This window comes from Schistocerca cancellata, chromosome 2, assembly GCF_023864275.1.
Source record: "Schistocerca cancellata isolate TAMUIC-IGC-003103 chromosome 2, iqSchCanc2.1, whole genome shotgun sequence".
Taxonomy (NCBI): Eukaryota; Metazoa; Arthropoda; class Insecta; order Orthoptera; family Acrididae; genus Schistocerca; species Schistocerca cancellata.
Window position 1 is genome coordinate 763026642 of NC_064627.1, and position 12100 is coordinate 763038741.

General features: G+C 45.3%; 1 protein-coding gene across 1 annotated transcript in view; it reads left to right on the plus strand.

The window, feature by feature from the left end:
* Positions 1–12100, plus strand: part of LOC126158346 (agrin-like) — a 566092-nt gene that overhangs the window by 322304 nt on the left and 231688 nt on the right. The window lies entirely within an intron of this gene.

Consider the following 12100-nt stretch of genomic DNA (forward strand, 5'->3'; position numbering starts at 1 on the left):
AGAAAGTTTCCAACCGATTTCTCATACACAAACAGCAGTTGACCGGCGTTGCCTGGTGAAACGTTCTTGTGATGCCCCGTGTAAGGAAGAGAAATGCCTACCATCATGTTTCCGACTTTGATAAAGGTCGGATTGTAGCCTATCGCGATTGCGATTTATCGTATCGTGACATTGCTGCTCGCGTTGGTCGAGATCCAATGACTATTAGCAGAATATGGAATCTATGGGTTCAGGAGGGTAATAAGGAACGCCGTGCTGGTTCCCAACGGCCTCGTATCACTAGCAGTCGAGATGACAGGCATCTTATCCGCATGGCTGTAACGGATCGTGCAGCCATGTCTCGATCCCTGTGTCAACAGATGGGGACATTTGCAAGACAACAACCATCTGCATGAACAGTTCGATGACGTTTACAGCAGCACGGACTATCAGCTCGGAGACCATGGTTGCGGTTACCCTTGACGCTGTACCACAGACAGGAGCGCCTGCGATGGTGTACTCAACGATGGACCTGGGTGCACGAATGGCAAAACGTCATTGTTTTGGGTGAATCCAGGTTCTGTTTACAGCATCATGATGGGTGCATCCATGTTTGGCGACATTGCGGTGAACGCACATTGGAAGCGTGTATTCATCATCACCATACTGGCGTATCACCCGGCGTGATGGTATGGGATGCCATTGGCTGCACATCTCGGTTACCTCTTGTTCGCATTGATGGCACTTTGAACAGTGGACGTTACATTTCAATGTGTTACGACCCGTGGCTCTACCCTTCATTCGATCCCTGCGAAGCTCTACATTTCAGCAGGATATTGCACGACCGCATATTGCAGGTCCTGTACGGGCCTTTCTGGATACAGAAAATGTTCGATTGCTGCCCTGGCCAGCACATTCTCCAGATCTCTCACCAATTGAAAACGTCTGGTCAATGGTGGCCGAGCAACTGGCTCGTCAAAATACGCCAGTGACTACTCTTGATGAACTGTGGTATCGTATTGAAGCTGCATGGGCAGCTGTACCAGTACACGCCATCCAAGCTCTGTTTGACTCAATGCCCAGGCGTATCAAGGCCGTTATTACGGCCAGAGGTGGTTGTTCTGGGTACTTATTCCTCATTATCTATGCACCCAAATTGCGTAAAAATGTAATCACATGTCAGTTCTAGTATAATATATTTGTCCAATGAATACTCTTTTATCATCTGCATTTCTTCTTCGTGTAGCAATTTTAATAGCCAGTAGTGTATTTCCCCTATTAACTGTTTTGTTCTCTGTGATAGAATTTTTTTTTTCATTTTGTTACTGTAACAAATTCTATCTGTTGTTTAAGAAGTTTTAGCGTACGTGATCTAGAGCCTGTTGTAAGACAAGAAGCTTTTGATTCAGCTCAAGCTAGTTCTATAACCCTCCCATTATCCTGTTAAAGAAATACGTTTTCATTTCTTGATTATGCTTACCGTTTGCATATTCGTTTGACTAAAAGGCTTCATGTTATGAATGCTTGCTCAACATTTCATCAAATCGACGTATTTTCTGCAAGTAAGTTTCTTTTTTGAACAGTGGAATAAATTAGCTGGTTTGAGTCATCGTGAACGGGAAATCGACTTCCCCCTTCAGCATCACATTCGGAGCCCACATATCTTCAAGGCGAACGAACAAATGCATAATAATAAATATTTCTCTAGACAGCCGGTCCGCGCTGGGTAATACTTATCAGCTGTTTTGAATGAGATTCTCATTTTACGAAAGGAAATAGAAAGGTGTAAGATTACACCAGCGTGTATGGATAGCGTGCGGCACGGAATTCATGGAGCAGAGACGGGCGGGAATTGTACACGGCGGCGTGGGCACAGTGCTGGCAAACACGCGAGTCTGCGGTTCAGAGCGGAACACACCAGCTGCAGCAGCAGGAACGTACAGTATCTTATGACTGCTGACTCGCGGCCGTCTGCAGCGGACGAGCCGGAGAGTAACGTAAACGACGCAGCAGAAAATGTATGTTCGCTGGTACTGTATGGAAAAAGTGTACCACGATAACACGGAAATAAAGGCTTGACGTCAGACGAGAGAGGAAAGCAGAGCTCTGATGAATCCCCCCAATGTGGCGTACGAGTAGTAAAAAAGAAGATAGTGTACAGTTACAGAAATACTTCAGTTAAATATGAATAATTAATAAACATTCGTGTAATTTATCAATTTCTTGTGGCTTTGTTCCGCATCGGCGCGGTGTCAGCATGGTCATTAACAGATGTGGCATGGTGACTTTCATGGGTGGCCGGATACCCTTCATGTCACCAACACACTACCCCCTTGCGACTGAATATGTGTACCCCAAATGTCTGCGCATAGTGTTACGCATGTGAAAGTGAGCGAAAATTTTCTAAATGTTTGAGAATCGTGTAACTAAGGTGCGACTTGGGAACCAGCCCTGCATTCACCTAGTGGTATGTGGAAATCCGCCTAAAAACTGCATCGAGGTTGGCTACCAGGTCGAACCTCTCGTTAATTCGCCGGGCGGATTCGTACCGAAGTGGTACTTTAATAACACTTTGGTGGTCATTAGAGACAGGGCACGGACTCGGATGGAAAAGGATACGAAAGTAAATAGGTAGTGTACTTGCATCTCAAAGGCGCTATTCTTATATTAGCCTTGATCGATTTAGAGAAACCATGGGTGGCTGGACGAAGACTTGTACCGCCGACGACCCGAGTGCCAGGCCAACGTATTGCCACTGCGTTTTCTCCCTTGGTTTGTTTGCTTTGCATAACGGTGAACAAGAACCCAAACTCATCGACAGCGACACAGAGAACATTAAAGATGAGTCGTACTTCCAATAGAAAGATGATACTGGCGACTGGGACAGTAGGGCTCACAATCTGCATGCGTCTAGACAACACAGAGTCAACCAAATAAGTGCCGTGCCAACTGCACAATTACAACATTTATTGTAGAGATCCTGCCGTCAACTTTGTGAAAAACAAAGTGAATACAAGTGAAACAGCTACACTTGGGAAGAAGCCCAAAACTTGGCCTGCCGAACACGTAATATTTATCCGATGATTTGGTTACCGCAAGATATGTTTATGTACAGATAACACCAGCAGAAGCCTGCAATGCAAGCTCTCTACTTGTGCTGCGAATGTGGTGGTGCTGTAATGGTTAGACAGGTCATCCAGCTAGTCCTATGTTCGCGCTTATACTATCACAAACAGAATCTATCTACGAGGGTCACTCCAAAATAAATGCACACTATTTTTTTAAAAAATCCATCTTTTATTCTACATGTTTGAAAGTTTTACAGTGTGTTGATACTTCCTTTAGGGACAATATTTTCATTTCTCTACATCATTTCCATCCCTCTCAACCGCCTTACTCCATCTTGGAACCAGCGCCTGCATACCCGCACGGTAAAATTCTAGACCAACCTGTTGGAGCCACTGTTTGGCAGCGTGCACAAGGGAGTCATCATCTTCAAACCTTGTTCCACGAAGGGAGTCTTTCAGTTTCCCAAAAAGATGATAGTCACATGGAGCCAGGTCAGGACTGTGAGGTGGGTGTTTCAGTGTTGTCTATACGAGTTTTGTGATCGCTTCCAAGGTTTTCTGACTCACATGTGGCCATGCATTGTCGTGAAACAACAAAACATCCTGCTTTTGCCGATGTGGTCGGACACGACTCAGTCGAGCTTAAAGTTTCTTCAGTGTCGTCACATATGCATCATAATTTATGGTGATTCCACTTGGCATGATGTCCACTAGCGAGAGTCCTTCGGAATCAAGAAACACCGTAGCCATAACTTTTCCAGCAGAAGATGTGGTTTTGAATTTTTTTTTCCTTGTGTGGATTTGCATGATGCCACTCCATTGATTGCCTCTTCGTCTCTGGTGAAAAATGATGGAGCCATGTTTCATCACCTGTCACAATTCTTCCAAGAAATTCATCCCCACCATTCTCGTACAGTTCCAAAAGTTCGCTGCATACCGTTTTTCTTGTATCTTTGTGAGCCACTGTCAATATCCTGACGAACGTCAAGTGTAGCAGCCATCTTGAAGACATGCTGTGACAGTGCCACGCACGGGAACAGGTTGAACTAAGTTTGAAAACAAACGGGAAGCATGTATCTACACACTGTAAAACTTTCACACATGCAGAATGAAAACTGTATTTTTACAAAAATAGTGTGCATTTCTTTTGGAGTGACCGTCGTAGGTTTTTGAATTGAGTTTAAATCTCTTGAAAACTTATTGGTTACAGTTAACTGTAAATTAACTATTCTGCTTCTGATTAATTAAAGCTTAATAAATTCTTTGTACAAGTATAAGGAAACTCATAACATATATATTAGTTCGCAGAATTAAAAGCTTCTTGCCTAGATTTATTGCCGGCCAGGGTGGCCGAGCGGTTCTAGGCGCTACAGTCTGGAGCCGCGCGACCGCTATGGTCGCAGGTTCGAATCCTGCTTCGGGCATAGATGTGTGTGATATCCTTAGTTAGGTTTAAGTAGTTCTAAGTTCTAGGGGACCGATGACCTCAGAAGTTGGGTCCCATAGTGCTCAGGGGCATTTTTTTTATATTTATTCCAGTGGAAGTGATAGTACGAACAATAGCGTGACTATAGCTTCAATAGAGCAGATAAATTTATAGAGTCGATGTTCTGCGTCCGGGAGAGTCTGCTGGAAGTCTCTCAGTTGAAGCGAAAGATATCGACGAGACTGAAACCTTAAATAGTCTTTATTCTTCACACATCACATCTGCTTTGTGCAATGAGAAATGTTTGGTAGTCCTATAAATTTAATAACTCAAGAGAATAACTGGACTCCTGTAATAGTCGTGACCGCGAACAGGCTCGTCCATCAAAGCAGTTAACATTAATTCCGAATGACCTAAGCGGCGCCGTAATACTGCTCACGTGAAATCAAGGAATCGTTGAAAATGGAAACGTACCTTCTCTTTCAGAATCTTCTACTATATTTTCCAGGTAACATTTTCCTACTACAGACTAGTCACTATTATGATTAGAACTTTTGCTGGATAAGAATTTATGTAATGGCGGCTTTTAACGTGCACCGCGATACGAAGACTCGCTATCAGTAAACTCAACTTTCTCGTTCGCTGGTTCGATTACAAGTGGATGTTAATTATTAGGGCTGGGAAAACGATACTCGTGTTCGAATGGGTTCGAGATTTTCCGATAAGCCACAGCGTTCGATACAGTATCGAGCTAGTTCGATCAATCACGTGACATTTGACTCTCTCAGCGCGAGTACAAAGAATCCGCAAGAAATTACGAACAGGCCACACCAATAAGCTATGACTCCACTCAAAATTTGACAGTTTCGTGGAACACTGGAGGAAATACACTCCTGGAAATGGAAAAAAAGAACACATTGACACCGGTGTGTCAGACCCACCATACTTGCTCCGGACACTGCGAGAGGGCTGTACAAGCAATGATCACACGCACGGCACAGCGGACACACCAGGAACCGCGGTGTTGGCCGTCGAATGGCGCTAGATGCGCAGCATTTGTGCACCGCCGCCGTCAGTGTCAGCCAGTTTGCCGTGGCATACGGAGCTCCATCGCAGTCTTTAACACTGGTAGCATGCCGCGACAGCGTGGACGTGAACCGTATGTGCAGTTGACGGACTTTGAGCGAGGGCGTATAGTGGGCATGCGGGAGGCCGGGTGGACGTACCGCCGAATTGCTCAACACGTGGGGCGTGAGGTCTCCACAGTACATCGATGTTGTCGCCAGTGGTCGGCGGAAGGTGCACGTGCCCGTCGACCTGGGACCGGACCGCAGCGACGCACGGATGCACGCCAAGACCGTAGGATCCTACGCAGTGCCGTAGGGGACCGCACCGCCACTTCCCAGCAAATTAGGGACACTGTTGCTCCTGGGGTATCGGCGAGGACCATTCGCAACCGTCTCCATGAAGCTGGGCTACGGTCCCGCACACCGTTAGGCCGTCTTCCGCTCACGCCCCAACATCGTGCAGCCCGCCTCCAGTGGTGTCGCGACAGGCGTGAATGGAGGGACGAATGGAGACGTGTCGTCTTCAGCGATGAGAGTCGCTTCTGCCTTGGTGCCAATGATGGTCGTATGCGTGTTTGGCGCCGTGCAGGTGAGCGCCACAATCAGGACTGCATACGACCGAGGCACACAGGGCCAACACCCGGCATCATGGTGTGGGCAGCCATCTCCTACACTGGCCGTACACCACTGGTGATCGTCGAGGGGACACTGAATAGTGCACGGTACATCCAAACCGTCATCGAACCCATCGTTCCACCATTCCTAGACCGGCAAGGGAACTTGCTGTTCCAACAGGACAATGCACGTCCGCATGTATCCCGTGCTACCCAACGTGCTCTAGAAGGTGTAAGTCAACTACCCTGGCCAGCAAGATCTCCGGATCTGTCCCCCATTGAGCATGTTTGGGACTGGATGAAGCGTCGTCTCACGCGGTCTGCACGTCCAGCACGAACGCTGGTCCAACTGAGGCGCCAGGTGGAAATGGCATGGCAAGCCGTTCCACAGGACTACATCCAGCATCTCTACGATCGTCTCCATGGGAGAATAGCAGCCTGCATTGCTGCGAAAGGTGGATATACACTGTACTAGTGCCGACATTGTGCATGGTCTGTTGCCTGTGTCTATGTGCCTGTGGTTCTGTCAGTGTGATCATGTGATGTATCTGACCCCAGGAATGTGTCAATAAAGTTTCCCCTTCCTGGGACAATGAATTCACGGTGTTCTTATTTCAATTTCCAGGAGTGTATAATTGTGACGCTAACAGCATTTGTGAGCTGTTTGCGAGAGAGGCTCGCATCAAACGCTAATGAAAGTCGAAATCAATCGCTGCAGTTGTCGATGTTGCGTGATGTCAAAATGACTGCACTTTCGCAGAAAATGTGAAACGAGTGTTACCCACAAAATTTGCTCCCCAAGGAGAAGCCTAATGGTCACAGAAGGTGTACCATACTCTCACAGTCAGAAAAAAAGCTTTTCGTCTTACATTTGATGAAGTACGGTAAAAGGTAAGGTCCTTCACCTCGTATTTTTATGAAGGAAGCTTACATAATTTCTTTTTATAAAACGATTCACACAAACACACCATGTTGTAGTGTAGTAGGGTCTTACTTGGCAGTGCCTATCCGGATTAATAGAAATCAAAAAGGAGTGCATAGCTTTAAAAAGGGTCTGGCAGTTGACGCTTAATGTAAATAAGCGTAGCAAGTCGCACGGAGAAAGTCGAAGAACTCTACTATTGTACAATTACACTAACAGTGACAAATCACCGTAAAACAGGTAGAAGTAACAACCCGGAGCGATCTAAAGTGAGTGTCAGGCTGAGATTCATCGAAAAAATCTTATGGAAATGCAATTCATCCACGAAAGAGGTGACTTACAGAACGCTTCGTTTACTGATTCCTGAGCACTGGAATCCCTACCAATTTGGATTAATAGAAGAGATAAGATCCAAAGAAGAGCGGAGCGTCTCGTCGCGCGACAGTTTAATCGGCACGAGAGCATTGCTGAGATGCTTACCTAACTCCAGTAGTGGTCGCTACCAGAGAAATACTGTGGTAACCGAAGAGGTTTACCATTGAAACGTTCCGCGATGAGTCCGGTGAGGTAATACTTTCTCCCAGACAGCTCTCGCGGAATGACCACAACAAGAAAATCCGAGAAATTACAGCTAATACGGTGGTTTACTGTCACTCATTCTTTCCCCACGCCGTTCATGAATGGAACAGGGAAGGGGAAATACACTACTGGCCATTAAAATTGCTACATCAAGAAGAAATGCAGATGATAAACGGGTATTCATTGGACAATTATATTATACTAGAACTGACATGTGATTATATTTTCACGCAGTTTGGGTGCATAGATCCTGAGAAATCAGTACCCAGAACAACCACCTCTGCCCGTAATAACGGCCTTGATACGCCTGGCCATTGAGTCAAACAGAGCTTGGATGGCGTGTATAGGTACAGCTGCCCATGCAGCTTCAACACGATACCACAGTTCATCAAGAGTAGAGACAGGCGTATTGTGACGAGCCAGTTGCTCGGCCACCATTGACCAGACGTTTTCAATTGGTGAGAGATCTGGAGAATGTGCTGGCCATGGCAGCAGTCGAACATTTTCTGTATCCAGAAAGGCCCGTACAGGACCTGCAAAATGCGGTCGTGCAATATCCTGCTGAAATGTAGAGCTTCGCAGGGATCGAATGAAGGGTAGAGCTACGGGTCGTAACACATTGAAATGTAACGTCCACTGTTCAAAGCGCCGTCAATGCGAACAAGAGGTGACCGAGACGTGTAAACAATGGCACCCCATTCCATCACGCAGGGTGATACGCCAGTGTGGCGATGACGAATACACACTTCCAGTGTGCATTCACCGCGATGTCGCCAAACACAGATGCGACCATCATGATGCTGTAGACGGAACCTGGATTCATGCGAGATAATGACGTTTTGCCATTCGTGCACCCAGGTTCGTCGACGATTACACCATCGCAGGCGCTCTTGTCTGTGGTGCAGCGTCAAGGGTAACCACAACCATCGTCTCCGAGCTGATAGTCCATGCTGCTGCAACCGTCGTCGAACTGTTCGTGCAGATGGTTGTTGTCTTGCAAGCGTCCCCATCTGTTTACTCAGGGATCGAGACGTGGCTGCACGTTCCATTACAGCCATGCGGATAAGATGCCTGTCATCTCGACTGCTAGTGATACGACGCCGTTGGGATCCAGCACGGCGTTCCGTATTACCCTCCTGAACCCACCGATTCTATATTCTGCTAACAGTCATTGGATCTCGACCAACGCGAGCAGCAATGTCGTGATACGATAAACCGCAATCGCGATAGGCTACAATCCGACCTTTATCAAAGTCGGAAACGTGATGGTACGCATTTCTCCTCCTTACACGAGGCATCACAACAACGTTTCACCAGGCAACGCCGGTCAACTGCATTTGTGTATGAGAAATCGGGTGGAAACTTTCCTCATGTCAGCACGTTGTAGGTGTCGCCACCGGCGCCAACTTTGTGTCAATGCTCTGAAAAGCTAATCATTTGCATATTACAGCATCTTCTTCCTGTCGGTTAAAGTTCACGTCAGTAGCACGTCATTTTCGTGGTGTAGCAATTTTAATGGCCAGTAGTGTAGATACTGGTATCAGGAGTAACCTCCTCCCCACAATCTAACATGGCTTTTGGGGCTTGGATGTCGATATAGGCTGGTTTGAAGAGATTAAGGGCGAAATAAAGTACCTTTGTACCTTTTATTTGTGTCCAAGATGATCATTTATGAATACGGTCTTTACTGGTAAAACATCTCATCCAACATCTATCGAAAAGTTAGAACAATTTTCTTTTTAGAGAGAAATGGTACGAAATTTAGCTAACTACCATGCAGGATTTATAACCATAGACCCATCGATACTAAGGCTACTGTTGGCTCCAAAAGTGTCCGTACATAGTTTTCCGTGGTTGTTTGTACTATTTGCCCATCTTTTGTCTGACTAGTCTCGTATTCAGAAGGAGCAGGGTTGAAATTCCCGCCCGACCAGGCAACTTTAGGTTTTCTGTGGTTAGCCTCCTTCGATTAACGCGAATGCCTAAGCACAGTCGTGTCCATCTCTTCGCCAAAGGCTCTGAGTTCCTGCACAGAATATGAAAAAGACCAATGTGCCATTTTTACTGAAGAACATAGATTATCTTGAGGGATATTAATGGGATGATACTAACTCTTCGGTTTCAGTATCATAAACAAACGTCAAACTGCACCAACTTCGCATAATACATTCTAATCACGGTCTCTTAGGGAATAATTCACAGATTGCCGTTTTCCAAGAGCTTTCAGATATAAATTATTAAAGCTCTGTGGTCATTGAAGTGGTTCTCAGTATTCGTAGGTTTTGTGAAATATAATCGTAATAATACTATGAAAGATAGTCCTCGTAATGCTTGTGTTTGATTGGATTCTATTAGACTATAGTCTACTAAAATTATAGTTACTCATGCTGGAAGAAGAATGGCTGTACTGAGTAGTGGAATGTGTGTGGGATCAAAAGGCATAATTTCCTTTGGTAGTCGTAACATTCCTGATTCAGTAATTGATCAGATGAAAGATACAAATAGTAAAACTTCAGATTCAATAAACAATATTATCCATGATTGCTATCCATTTGCTATCAAATTTAATAGTACAGGCAACAGTATCATCTAAGCGATAATTTGAAGTAAATGTATCAGTGTCGTTTAACCGGAAACCGGCGCTTGTGCTACGAATGTGACATTCATTAGGCGAATGTGTATCGCCTGAAACAGATAGTAGTCGCTCAACACCAGTTAGCATCAATCCTGCCTCGGGCATGGATGTGTGTGATGTCCTTAGGTTAGTTAGGTTTAACTAGTTCTAAGTTCTAGGGGACTGATGACCACAGCTGTTAAGTCCCATAGTGCTCAGAGCCATTTGAACCGTTTTGAACCAGTTGGCATTAAACTGAAAAGTTTGTGCCGTTGGTGATGTTTCGTGTTTACTTCTCTACATATAGTTTCGGTCATTCCTGTTGATGTGATGGCCGAAGAAATAAGTAATTTTTGTTGTTCGTGGATCCATATGGTATGAGTCCTGTTTATCAGTAGTATTTCACCGGAACTTGGAGATACAATATGTGCCCAACGGCTTATGGATAACCACTGTTATTCATTTGCGTCTAACTTGTGACTAATAGCACGTCGTTTTGCTTCTACGACAGCGTTTAATCTCCAGAAAACACCCTCTCCCAAAATTTTCTACACTGCAGACTGAAACTGTTCGCACTCTTCTTAAAGCATAATGAACATTTGCTATTACGATTTTGAACACATTAAACTGACGCGCCACCAGACAGTATACATAATTCTAAATATTTTCGACCTGCTTTCTCTGGGCTCTCAAGCCGGTCATTCTTACAGACACAGCCGGCCGGCGTGGCCGTGCGGTTCTAGGCGCTTCAGTCTGGAACCGCTTGACCGCTACGGTCGCAGGTTCGAATCCTGCCTCGGGCATGGATGTGTGTGATGTCCTTAGGTTAGTTAGGTTTAAGTAGTTCTAAATTCTAGGGGACTGATGACCTCAGATGTTAAGTCCCATAGTGCTCAGAGCCATTTGAACCATTTTCTTACAGACACAGTATGCAACGATCCTGGTTCGTGTGCCTATTGAAAAGATCAATTTGGAAGTTGGTACCTCTGCAGCGAAAGTAACCTTTTGACTAAAATGTTTTCCTGAGCGTATTTTGGCGACCGCAAAACAGGACAGAGCTTAAAAACCTCATGTCCCAATTATTTTCTTACAAATGTGCTGGCCCGTACAACACAAAAGTACAAAAAGTATCACTTGCTTCTTACAATTCTAGAAGTATACTCCACGATATATCTGTCACTGGAATAGCTGTTGTAAGTATGGTCGCTTAACGTGATCCAGCAAACCAAAGAGTGGTCGTAATGAAAGGAGTGAAACGCGTTACGTGCCTCAACTTGTGTTACAATCCTTGACTGTTTGTAGCCACAAAGAGACCATCACATTCTAACAGAAAGGCATGCATCTTTAAAGAGGAAGAAAAAAATGTCGTCAGGACCATTAAATTCATGGAGTTTGACGCTGCGTATCGCAGTTGATGCGTAAAGACCGCCTTTTAAATCGATAGAGTCGCAAAACTAGCTCTCTGCCTCCTTCTTATGGCTCTTAAATAATAAAAACGATCCTTGTGCAAGACTTTTTATCATTAGCTATTTAGCTGCGGATTGCCTCTAAGAGTAATTTTTTCATTAGAGATACAATTTTTGCGGTGACCTGCAGGTGGAATGTTTACCTACATTGCAATTGGCATTTCAGCGCCGCCACTGCTCACGACTCTGCTACCTCCTAGATCCTGCCTGAGTAACCTTGCTGGATATTTATCGGCCTCATGGCCTTGGAACCAAGACCCAGCGACGATACACTACCAACTCAAGATGATTCTCTCCATCTCATAAGGCCTCTCCCGAATGCAATAGGTTTTACTGAAGTATTTCGCTCCTACAGCGAGCATATG